The sequence below is a fragment of the Bufo bufo genome, chromosome 10, assembly GCF_905171765.1.
Source record: "Bufo bufo chromosome 10, aBufBuf1.1, whole genome shotgun sequence".
Lineage (NCBI taxonomy): Eukaryota > Metazoa > Chordata > Amphibia > Anura > Bufonidae > Bufo > Bufo bufo.
This window is the reverse complement of record NC_053398.1, coordinates 47,833,422-47,846,887: the sequence shown is the minus strand read 5'-3', so window position 1 is coordinate 47,846,887 and position 13,466 is coordinate 47,833,422. Positions and strand designations below refer to the sequence as shown.

The following is a 13,466-nucleotide window of genomic DNA, read 5'->3' as shown; positions in this document are numbered from 1 at the left end:
TTTCTTCTGTTTCTAACACACAGTATTAACTATTCACACAATTCTATATTTATTCTGTCCACAAAAATAGAAATAAAATCAGCGGCACTCACCAGCTGCAGGGCGTCTTCATTTCTTTCTTTATTGCGATAGCCGATACGCCGTCTTTGAGGTGACTGAAAGCATTTGTGAGACGGATCCGGATCCGTCTCACAAATGCATTGCAAGAACGGATCCGTCTCTCCGCTTGTCATGCGGACAGACGGATCCGTCTTGTATCTTTTTTCACATTTTTACCGGTCTGCGCATGCGCAGGCCGGAAGGACGGATCCGGCATTCCGGTATTTTGAATGCCGGATCCGACACTAATACATTCCTATGGGGAAAAATGCCGGATCCGGCATTCAGGCAAGTCTTCAGTTTTTTCGCCAGAGATAAAACCCTAGCATGCTACGGTTTTATCTTTTGCCTGATCAGTCAAAACGACTGAACTGAAGACATCCTGATGCATCCTGAATGGATTACTCTCCATTCAGAATGCATGGGGATATGCCTGATCAGTTATTTTCCGGTATAGAGCCCCTGTGACGGAACTCTATGCCGGAAAATAAAAACGCTAGTGTGAAAGTACCCTAATACCAAGCACTATTTCCCCCAATGACCGGAGCACATCCTACTCTCTCCAGCAGCAGGTGCAATGTGGTGATGTCATCGCACCTGCTGAGCTGGACAGTAGAGGGCACAGACTGATTCCCCAGCCTATGCCCTCTGCCCCACAGCTCAGCTGGTTTGATGACGTCACCAGATCGCACCTGCTGCTTGAGAGAGCACAGGCTGGAGGTAATAGCAACCTGCCTCACTACTGCATTTGCTGTTCCTCAGGATGCAGATGCAGTTGAAATCGGGACATACCTCAGCTGTCCCGGGACCCCGACTGTCCTGCTGGATCTGGGACAGCTGGGAGGTATGCATACATGTTTTCATGATGTATATCCATAAAGGAGGTAAGCAAGCATTGAAGTGAGCAAAACGTTGTCCGCATTTGTGATAATGTACAATATATTGCAGTATATAATGCTATCTGTGTATTGACCTTGTTCTTTACTGTTCCTAATTTAATAGCAGGATTATCTTCCGAGCTCGCCTCTCAATATCCAACCCTACGCTTCTTTAACTGTTGTTTACTGCCCCCACTTAAAAGGAAAGGGTTAAAGCTGCCCACCTCAGGAAGCACAAGAAGTCACTAGGGAATAACAGGAGGGGCTGGGAGGAAGGAATGGGCTTCCCAACTACACTTCCCATCTCACACCCCGGAGACACTGATACACGTGTGGCATGTACACAAATACACACGCGTGTTCTATATATATACAGCGTCATGTATTCACACAAGTATCCATAAACACACATACACAGGGAGGGGACTTCCTTTACCGTAAGTAGGATTAATTTCATATAAAGAGAAATATCTTAGTCCTGTTTTTTTTTACATTCTAGACACTGATCTAAAATTATCCTTTTTAAAACTACACTGAACAAAAATATAAATACAACACTTTTGGTTTTGCTCCCATTTTGCATGAGCTGAACTCAAAGATCTGAAACATTTTCTACATACACAAAAGACCCATTACTCTCAAATATTGTTCACAAATCTGTCTAAATCTGTGTTAATGAGCACTTCTCCTTTGCCGAGATAATCCATCCCACCTCACAGGTGTGGCATATCAAGGTGCTGATTAGACAGCAGGAATATTGCACAGGTGTGCCTTAGACTGCCCACAATAAAAGGCCACTCTGAAATGTGTACAATTTTGCCTTACTGGAGGGGGGGTCAGAAAGCCAGTCATTATCTGGTGTGGCCTCCATTTGCCTCACTAAGTGCAACACATCTCCGTTGCATAGAGTTGATCACATTGAAACTGCTTGCAAATGTTATATATGTATTTTTTTTCTATTTTAGGTGATTCAATTGTGTACCTGTAGAAAGACATAATCAGCACCTAGGGAAGGGTGAGTACCAGAACTTGGTTTAAGAATTTTTGTATAATAGAGATTTTGGTTGGTCCTGAACTAATAATGTCACTGGACAAATGATTGTAAGTTAAAGGGGTATTCCAACAAAATTAAAATATATCCTATTGCTATATTCACCTCTCCAATCTCTCCCCTATCCCCCTGTTTGTTACTGTTCCAATGGTGTGAGGGTCACCGCTGCGCTCCACTTCCTGCCCCTGTCCTGGCCTTTGGGCTTATTGGCTGAGCAGCATTCAGATATTTTTCGCTGTGTCCAGATGTTTGAATGTAACCAAGGGCAATAACTGCCTGGAATAGTACCCATGTACTATGCCAGGATTAGCTGAGCAGAGCGGGCTCCTGCTTCTGTCTGCTCTGCTAAGCTAAATGCTGACATGCAGTTCTCTTAGTTTAGCGGAGCAGGCAGAAGCAGGAGCCCGCTCTGCTCAGCTAATCCTGGCATAGTACACGGGTACAGGGTACCCATGTACTATGCCAGGAGTTAGAAATCCTCTAGGGAGCACATTACTGCTCCTGCCCGTACTCACAGCGCTGCGGCGGCCCCATTCATAAATTTCACACTCCGTACTGTCAGCGGTGTATGGAGAACTGAGTTTTAAGCGCACGGTGAATGGTGCGCTTTAGGTAGGAAAAGCAGTAAGAAAAATACAAAATTAATAAAGTATATTGGAAAAAGTATTTTTAGGGTATTGGGGACATCATATTAAAATTTCATTCAAAGGTTTAGTTACTCTGTCCAATTGTAAAACCTCTAATCTGGCATTTATGGTAAAGGGGTTGGAGAAACATGCAATTTTTTCCCCCCAAATAAAATACCACACCTGTCCATAAGTTGTGTGGTATTGTCTTGGTCTCATTCATTTTAATAGAGTGGAGTTGCAATTCCAGACATAACTTATGGACGAAGAAGCACAGTTTTTTGAAGAAAGAGGCCATGTACAGTATTTCAAATCCTATACAACACCTTTAATTAACTTGTTGTTATCCTCATCCAATGAATTAAATGTTATGACTCTGAATATTGTGTGCAAGCAAGGAGGACCTGTAGCTAGAAGGAGGCCTCATCTCCATTGTAAGTTATGACATTCCTTTAAATAGTCATAATTGTGCAGTACCCCAGAACCGGGGCTCAACAAAATGTTCATTTAGTACATTACAAAAAAAAATTATGCTTTGTATGTATTCCTAAAAGCTGTCTATACGTACCACTGTTTAATTAATTAGGCCCTCACTCAGCAGAGATAACTAGCTTTCCCCTCTGAGGGAGGAGCTTTCTAGTTAGTATTGAATCAGCCACCTCAGTTTAACTCTGCCTCCCGGGGCAGATGCTAGTTTGATCTGGGATTTGCTTGTGAGAAAAGCAGATGCCTAGGAGTTTGGGTGAAGCTGTAGGCAGGAGGAACATCATTCCTGGTAAGTAGAAAATCCCTGGGGGAGGAGGAACAGATATCCAAAGCCTGTCTAGGAGCGCAAGGCCATGTGTGTTAGCAAGGTATTTGCTAGTTGTTGCTATAGACTATAGACTTTGCTGCTTGTGGGATGGAATAACAGTTATGGGCACCTTTCATATTTGTATAAAGAATTGGCCGACCATTTGTAGCATTCACACCCCGCTGTGGGAACTTATTTTTGAGAGTTTTGCACAGCTGTGGTTATCTTGGGAAGGTTGCAAAGTGTTTATAAGGAGCTTATGGACTACTACTCCTATTATTATGATTGTTGCTATTTGCCTAAATTCAACTATTGGGGAGCGACTTCACTGTCAATTATTTGGAACTGTGCCTTCATATTGTTGGATGTACTACAGCTCTCATTATGCACTTTAGTAAAGAGTGACTTGTTAATTTTCTACAACTCTGTGAATAATTAATTATTGCAGTCACATACACTATCACTCCCATCCTCTCCTCCTGATCCTCTGAGGCATGCGGCAATAGGCCCCCAATCTGCGCCATAAATACGCCTAATATAGGCGTATTTCTGGATAATAAATGACCCCCAATGCGTTTATTACTGATGGTTGCTTGGAGATGCTGAGTGTTATTCTCCAACTGATTGCCGAGCTGAGCATGCATATGTATGGGAGAATCGGAGGGATTGCTGTCACCTGAACAAGTGTTTGATCGACCGTTATCTTATGTGTATAGCAAGCCTGTGCCAGGGGGTTGCTTTCTGCCATTTGGCCAGTGCGTCACTTTGGTTTCAGGAGCACTGGAACAATAAAGACATGAGAACATCAAATGCATTTTCCCTGACATCGCTAATGGAAGCCTTTCTCCAAATCAATATGCTCTTTGGCAGGCAAAGAGATTTAATAAGCCCATGCCTGTTATTTTTAGCTGCAGTGGCCCTATTTTCTCTGCCTCCTCTAATTGAAAATACTTCGATCGGTTTAGAGAAATCAGAGCACAGCGACTGCTGACAGGGCTGCGGTTTGATGGCATGTGATATACAACCAGCCTCAGCTCCCGCTGACCTTGGAGGAAACTGCTTGTCACCCTCCTGGTATTTCTAAGTAATATTTCTGAGATAAAATCCTTGTTTCTTTTAATTTTCATTTACGATATACTGTACACAGGTCAAAACGTTACTCATCCGGATAACCAAAAGAGCAGGAGTGGGTGCATTTAACCCCTTCCCTTTTCCGCTCAAATAGCTATATTAGGAGGTGGAGTTTGGCTGCGGAGCTAGACGCACATGTCTGTGTGGTTGCTCTTCGGGTTAAACAACGCTCTAGCGGTTTTTCAACACTTTTTATCAATGACATCTTTCATCATCTGGTGGGGAGATTTGTAGTTGTATATCTGGATGACATACTAATTTATTCTCCAGACATGGAGACTCATTAGGATCATGTGAGACAGGTGTTACAGATCCTAAGAGAGAATAAATTGTATGCGAAGATGGAAAAATGTGTTTTTGCTGTTCAGGAAGTGAAATTCCTGGGTTACCTGCTCTCACCCTGACTTTTCGTATGGATCCCGAGAAAGTCAGTGCGGTGTTGGACTGGGATTGACCCAATGTATTTCATAAGTCGCTGTTGAAATGTGTCGATCCTGTTGAGCCGTCCTCCTTGCCTCCCGCTCCTGTCATGGTGGACAGTAATTTAAAATTTCAAATCGGCAGGATTGTGGACTCCTGAGTTCTTCGTAGATCCCTCAAGTATCTTGTCCACTGGAAGGGTTACGGACAAGAGGAGAGGATGTGGCTTCCAGCGGCTGATGTTAATGCGAATCGTCTGGTGAAGGCCTTTCGCAGAGCCCATCCTGATAAGGTCGGTCCTGGGTGCCCGGAGGTCACCCGTAGAAGGGGGGTACTCGTGTGACTGATGTCAGGAAATCAAGCAGATTGGCTGAGCGTGGAGGAATCTAACAGCCTCCTTGATTTCTCTTGATTTAGTGTTGATAGGGTTAATGACCACTTCCCTTTTCTCAGCTGTCAGCTCAGTGGTCATCACTTCCACCCTTTATAGTCTCACCCCACCCTTCTGACTATGCAGTTGATAGCTTGATTTGGGTTTGGCTGAGCTGGTGTGAGATCCTCTCTGGTGTTGCTGTTCTTCCATCTCTACAGAAGAGTTGCGTTTGTTTGTATTTGTTATATTCCCTTTTGTTGTATCTGAACCTGAGCCAGAGACTTCCATTCGTCCATCTGGGGAGGAATGGGTTGTCTCAGGTCCTGTACTTATTCCAGGGCCTTATAGGGAAATCAGGCCCTAGGTATCCTGCTTATGAATATTCCTACCTTTAAGGTCTATTCATATTGATAGGTAGTCAGGGCCCGGATTAGGGTTGTCTAGGCAGTGACTTGTTTCTTCCCTAGTTTCCAGGCCCAGTTACTGCTTCCCTTCCCTCCTGTGTTCAGTGTGGAGTTTCTCCCCCACACTGATCATGACAACTGGAGGTTGAATGAGACGCTATTAGATGATCCAGAACATACTAAAAAATTATCAGGCTTGATTGAGGAGTATTTCACTTTAAACTCTACACCGGAAGCAAAAGCTGGTCTGGTCTGGGAGGCCCACAAGGCTGTAAGCAGAGGTCATTTATTATCACTAGGAGCTTATCTAAAAAAGAAAAAAGAACTAAAAGTGGTAGAACTATATAAACAAATTCAAGAACTGGAATCTTTACATAAAAAACACCTCTCGGACACCACATTATAGCATTTAAATCACTTAAGATCCACACTCAAAAATATATTGAATTCAAAGACAGCCAAACTATATCTCTCGGCAAGATTTAAATATAATGCCCACGGTAATAAAGCTTCTAAATTTATGCTATCTCAAATTAAAAAGAGGAAATCCCATGCTTACAGTATATACACTCGATTAAAACAGCGTTTTCTTCTCTTCTCATGACAACAGAGGAGATAGCTCTCCGTTTTAGGGAATTTTATGAAAACCTTTACAATATTAGACAATCCCCCCTTCAGCAAATAGAAGAAGACAGAACACAGGAAATAGACTCATAGCTATCTTTATTGAGACTACCTTCTCTTTCTGAAACAAGCAAAATCCTTGATCCACCTTAAAAGAATTAGAATCAATACTCAAATCTTCCCCTCTACATAAAAGTCCTGGCCCAGATGGACTTTCCTTACTATATTACTGCACCTTCCAATCTTCTCTTCTCCCTAGATTCCTACTTATGCAACATGGTATTGAAAAGAGAAGATTTACCATCCCAGATGCTGATGGGCCACATAACTATCATACCCAAAGAAGGGAAAGACAATACGGTATTGCGCTAGCTAGACCCATCTCGCTATTAAACACTGATTTAAAATTGTTTGCCAAGTTCATGGCAGTACGACTGAAAAATCTTCTTCCCTATATAATAAATAGTGAACAAGTAGGCTTTGTCACCGGAAGGGAGGGAAGAATGAATACCACCCGTTTGCTACATATCATAAGACACGCCTCTTGACGATCTGTTCCTCTACTCTTATTGGGCACGGATGCCGAAAATACGTTTGATCGCGTAGATTGGACTTTCATGCAACGGGCTCTACATAGATTTGGGGTCCCAGAACAATTTATTTTATCTATTATGGCAATGTATAAAGACCCTTCTGCTAAAGTCATGGTAAATGGTTCCTTCTCACCTCCCTTTAAAATCACCAACGGAACTCAGCAGGGATGTCCCCTCTCCCCCTTGCTTTTTGTTTTGGCGGTGGAGTGCCTATTTCAAGCCATCAGACAAGATGACAGAATTCAGGGGGTACATCTCCAAGGGGTCCAACATCAACTAGCTGCCTTTGCAGATGACCTATTGGTGATCATTACGAACCCTCACAATGCCTTCCCAGCGATTAAAGTGATATTTAACCATTTCGGACAGATGTCCAACTTTCTAATTAATCCCTCTAAATCACAGGTGTTAAACGTGACTTTAGACTTGCAAAAGCATGGCGGCATGGGACTGCCAGACTTCTTCTTGTACTACAAAGACATACAGGGTGTGAGATGCATGGAATGGCTTAGGCCACATACTGATCGCTTAGATATACTAGCGGAATCTTCCTTTTCACAAATTCCCCTAAGAACTTTATTGCTCTTAGAAGGTAAAAATGTCCAGGTGGACATCTCCAATCCGATCACACGAAACACGATTAAGCTGTGGAAATCCAGCCTGGGCCCTTTATTATTATCTACCCCCTTCTATCCTTTAATACAGTTTAGAGACATTCTTTGGGGCTCGTCCACACACTTCAGGCACACCCTTACAGAAACAATTAAGAATATCACAATCCCATTGATAGATTTGACTGATCCTCACGGTGGGTTGAGAGACGATGGTGAGTCTCAGGACAAGATATCTTTATTGTCCATAATCCACCGTTTTCATATCAAACATTACCTAAATAACTACCTCCCTATCCCACGACAATAACCCACTAAGTTTGAAAAAGAAATTCTCCTTACTAGAGAACCTATCAAGAAAATCACTAATATATATGCTTGCTTGGTGAACCAGACTAGACCGTCAGCTTTCAACTTTGTTGAAAAATAGGAAGAGGACCTACAAATACAATCTAATCGAAATACTCAAAAGTGTCTCACTTTGACCCCCCAAATGTCATCGTGTGTTAAATTACAAGAAAACTACTACAAAATCCTCATGCGCTGGTATTACACCCCTGAAACATTACATAAGATATACCCAGAAGTCAGCAGGTTGTGTTGGAGATGCAGGATAGAACTGGGGTCATACCTACACATATGGTGGGACTGTCAGGTGATCCTCCCCTACTGAAGTGAAATATGCCGAGTTCTTTCCAGTATCTGCAAGACCAATATTACCCCCTTTCCACAAGTATGCCTATTAAACCTACTAGATCAGATCCAAAGCCAGGTTCACACCAGAACTTTATTAACACAACTCCTAGCAGCAGCAAGAATCCTCACTGGCGGAAAGATGCAGCTCCTTTAATAGATAACTGGATTGCGAAATGTGATGATATCTATAGGATGGAAAAAATAGCGGGATGGGAGAACAGACGAACATCCACATTTACTAAGATTTGGAGACCATGGAGTGAGTTTATGTGGTTTCTCTTCTTGAAGTATCAGATAATATGTGGGGGATTCAATCAGCACAACCCTATATGCAGGTGCACATCGCTATGGCGAAATACATATACAAAGAAAAAGACACAAATGCAATAGCACTCTGCAACCAGCATTCTGCCCTGCCTCCATGCTGGATGAGGCATTGGTGTACATTTTGGCCAAAGCGTAATAAGCCACTCACCACGTCAAGGTCGCCTCTATGAGTGGTCCCTAACACCAGTTCCTACCTGTTCATGGGCCATGACAGCCACACAAAGTCCAGGGAATGCAGGTGCAGCATGCACACCAAGCACACACACAGGCGTGGCAATCTCCATGCAGTCATGCACACCTGACCAGTCAATCTGTCCTGGAGGCTGGTTTTAAAGTCAGTATAAAACTGAGTCTGCTTATATAGCACCTACCAGTAGCCATTTGGCTCCAGGAGAAGTATATAGTGGGCTCAGCATGCATGTTGGTACTTGCATCCCTGGATCCGATGAAAGCTGTAATGTCACCGGACGGGGTTAAAAGCAGAGTGTGCTTGGCGTGCACGCTGACCTGCATTCCCTGGACTTTGTGTGGCTGTCATGGCCCACAAACAGGTAGGAACTAGTGTTAGGGACCACTCCATAGAGGCGACCTTGACGTGGTGAGTGGCTTATTACACTTTGGCCAAAATGTACACCAATGCCTCATCCAGCATGGAGGCAGGGCAGAATGCTGGTTGCATAGTGCTATTGCATTTGTGTCTTTATCAGATAATATACTTTTTCTCTGCAGGATGGGAATACTTCTTTCAGAACCCCCCTCCCCCTCCCTTTTTTTTATATATGTTGGTTTCTATTACTACAACAATGCTTGACACTTGACACTTCAAGCAATTTTTTTTTTAATCTGGATTTTTACTATAACAGTCAAATAAATAAATTTTTCTTTGTTTTTTATCCATATCAAAAAATAAATTTTGTGATGTATGGGGTTAAAATTAGGACCTGGGAGTTTTCAGTCTGCTACCACTAGTAATGATTTGAAATCGCCCCCGCACCTGCTGACCCACTCCCAGGGGAGTGGCCAGAGGAGGAGGTGGGAGGTTTCTCCTTTTCATTTTTTCTTACTTAAGTGGTAACTCTAGAACACTCCTCAGTCATGAATAAGAACGTTGTCGTTTGAAACGCGTAGACTGACAAGGGCATCACTGGTTATGAATCATTCTGTACCTCTATACCTGATATATCGCATGACCAAATAAAAGAACCTACGACTTCATCAATTTTGAGTGCCGGATTTCCTTCCTTTCAACCAACAATGCTTGACACTATCTGTTTAAGGCTACTTTCACACTTGCGTTTGGTGCAGATCCGTCACGGATCTGCACAGACGGATCCATTCAGATAATACAAATGTCTGCATCCGTTCAGAACGGATTCGTTTATATTATCTTTAACATGGCCAAGACGGATCCGTCTTGAACACCATTGAAAGTCAATGGAGGACGGATCTGTTTTCTATTGTGTCATAGAAAACGGATCCGTCCCCATTGACTTACATTGTGGATCAGTTTGGCTCAGTTTCGTCAGGCAGACAAGCAGCGTTTTGGTGTCCGCCTCCAAGGCGGAATGGAGACTGAACGGAGGTAAACTGATGCATTCTGAGCGGATCCTTTTCCATTCAGAATGCATTAGGGCAAAACTGATCCGTTCTGGACCGCTTGTGAGAGCCCTGAACGGATCTCTCAAACGGAAAGCCAAAACGCCAGTGTGAAAGTAGCCTAAATTGGCACTTGACTTAAACTGTACCAAAACTTACATTGTAATATGTAACATTGAAGTGCTTTAATAAAAATGTTCTAAAATAAATAAATGACCAAAATAATAATAAAATAAAAAAATAGGCTTGTATTTGAAGGACGATTTTTACTTTCTGATGGCAACACTTAGTAGAACATATCATGGCCCACAGTGCAACTTGACCAACCAACTTGTTACCGCCCCTCTGTACCCTTACTGCAGACTGCTTCCAATTAATTCACCATTTCTAGTAGCAAAAGGAATGGCACAACATAGAGTCATAACAACAGATGCTTCAGAATTGTTGTTACATGGGGAATGCATGAAGCTATTAAAACAGACATGTCAGGTGTGGTGAAAGGTCCTCTTTAAGAAGTTGTGTGGCATGACTGTGCGATGCCTCCTGTTTGTCAAGTGCCAGTTATCACCACTTGTCACAAACTGAGAGGGACAGAATCCTTGAACTGAGAGACCTTGGATTATCACTGGTAGATCACTATGCTCCTAGGCCGAGATGTTAGTACTGTTCAAAGTTGCATGTCCCTTGGTTTGGAGAACATCAAAAAACTGGAATGACAGCAAGAGATGCACAGAGGCAAACCTCTACACGGACTGATCATCTGATTAGAAGAATGGTGCGTCGTGATACAATCTTTATTCAAAGTGAAGTTCAATGTCATATCCCAAGAAGAGGATGACCGACAAACAGTCTCCACACAAATCATGAGAAGGTGTTTGCAGGACTTAGGTCTATGAGCCAGAAGTCGAACACCAGGTGTTCCATTGAGTTCATGCTACTGTTTTTTAAAGCTATCATGGTGCACAACAAAATGGCAATGGAGGCTGGAATGTAAGTCTATCATCCCCGCCAATGAGTCCCTCTTTTGCAATGAGAGCCGGTGGTGGATCTTGAGACTCCATGGACAATGCCATGAATAGGCCTTTGCAAGAGAACATCTCACTGGTCCTATTCCCAGGATTATGGTGTAGGTGGCGGAATGTACGGTAGCTGGACCCGTCTAGTCTTCATTTCAGGTGCACTAACAACTCTGCATTAGGCATCATGAAGCCGCCCGTGTGCCTTCGGCAATTTGCGGAACGGAACGGCGTCCCATTTTAGAAATGCTTATTCTTGTCCGCCAAACGGACAAGAATAGGACATGTTCTATTTTTTTTGCGGGGCCACGGAACGGAGCAACGGATGCGGACAGCGCACAAAGTGCTGTCCGCATCTTTTGCGGCCCCATTGAAGTGAATGGGTCCGCATCCGAGCCGCCAAAATGGCGGCTCGGATGTGGACCCGAACAATGGCCGTGTGCATGAGGCCTTACATTAATTTGGTTGTGAAACGAATGGTACCACCATTTGTCCTTGTCCCAGGAGAAGTTTTTCAGCAAGGCAATGCCAGGCCGCATGTTGTCCGTGCTACTGTGCGCAGCCTGCATGGTCTAAACATGCTACCATGGCCTAAACCATCTCCGGACTTGTCTCCCATTGAGCACATCTGGGATGTCATTGCTTAGCAATAATATTATATTTTTTTCACGTGGTATCGAGTATCGCAATACTTTTTCATGGTATCGAAACCGAATCAAAAATTTGGTATCACAACAACTCTACTTGCATGCCAGATGCACACTTGTCAATACATTCTAATGGTCCTATTTCCATCAGTGGCCAAATTGTGGAAAAATTAGGCTTTTTATTTTATGCTAAATTAGCCCCTGGGTGCAATGAGGGGGCTACAGTACAGAAGCTCGCTGGCTGATGGATTCTGTATGGGGCCTGTGCTAAACAGTGAATGGAATAAGCAATCGTGAGACTTTAGGGTTAGTCGTGAGTATGTCTTCGCTGCCTAGCCCTGTCAGTCAAAGTTTTGGTTCACAGCTAGGAAGGAAAAGTAGCCGAGCCTTAGGTGCAGCAAGGTGCAATGGCATCACCCTCATTACACACCGGGGCTAATTAGCATCACATCCAAAACCCAAGTTCTCCACAGTGGGGCCATTGAATGAATTAGAACTAACACCATTAGAATTGACAAGCATCTGGCATGTAAGATGGTTTCATAGCGAACTATGTGGTGACAGATTTCCTTTAAAGGGGTTGTCTCATTATAGACAATGGGGGCATATCGCTAGGATATGCCTCCATTGTCTTATAGGTGCGGATCCCACCGCTGGGATCCGCACCTATAAGACAAACCATAATTAGACAAACCCTTTAAGCTCTGTGAAGTTGGATGGGGACAGTTAGTGGACAGCCATTATCCAGGCTACTCAAGGACGTTTACTTGTCTTATTGGAAGGTGAACATTCGGCGCAATCTAAGGTCCAGAACACTCTGAATCAGGTTTTTATTAAGAATATCTCTGTACTTTACTCCACTCAGCTTTTCCTCAACCCTAACCAGTCTCTCTGTAGGGATTGTATTGGGCAAGAGATGAGCAGTGGTTTCCTCCAAACATGAAGCTGAGGCCAAAAAGCTCAATCTTGGTTTTATCAGACCAGAGAATCGTGTTTCTCACAGTCCGAGAGTCCTTCAGGTGCTTTTTTTGCAAACTTCATGTAAGCTTTCATGTGTATTTTACTGAAGAGAGGCTTCTTTCTGGCCACTCTGCCATAAAGCCCAGATTGGTGGAGTACGGAAATGATGGTTGACCTTCTGAAATTTCTCCTATATGCACATAGGATCTTTTGGAGCTCAGCCAGTGTTTTTGGTCACCTCTCTAACCAAGGCCCTTCTCCGCTGATTACTTAGTTTGTTGTGGCGGCCATTTAAGAATTGGGGTACATACACACACAACTTCTTTAAAACAGATAAACTGATAGTTTTTCATGGCCATTTTGCACTAGTGCGTCCGTTTTCTGGCCATTTATGTTTTTAACTGCCATTTTGCATCCATTTTAATAGCTGTTAAAAATGACCGTTAAAAACTGAATAATATCATAAACTTTTTTTTTTTATCCCAACCCCTGCAATGCCCTCAGTATATAAAGGCTCTCATAGTGCCCCTCAGTATAGATAATGGCCCCTTTTGTGCCCCCCCAGTAAAGATAATGGCCCCCTTTGTGGCCCTAGTATTATAAGTTGCCCTCCTTAGCTCA

The 13,466-nt window shown here is 43.2% G+C and overlaps 1 protein-coding gene across 2 annotated transcripts in view; it reads left to right on the top strand.

Annotated features, from left to right (window-relative positions):
- HRAS (HRas proto-oncogene, GTPase) overlaps positions 1-13,466 on the top strand; it is a 96,608-nt gene that overhangs the window by 40,010 nt on the left and 43,132 nt on the right. For both annotated transcript variants that reach the window (XM_040410517.1, XM_040410516.1), the window contains exon 2: positions 1,943-1,992. The gene's annotated coding sequence lies outside the window, so the exon portion shown is untranslated. The remainder of the gene's footprint in view (positions 1-1,942; positions 1,993-13,466) is intronic.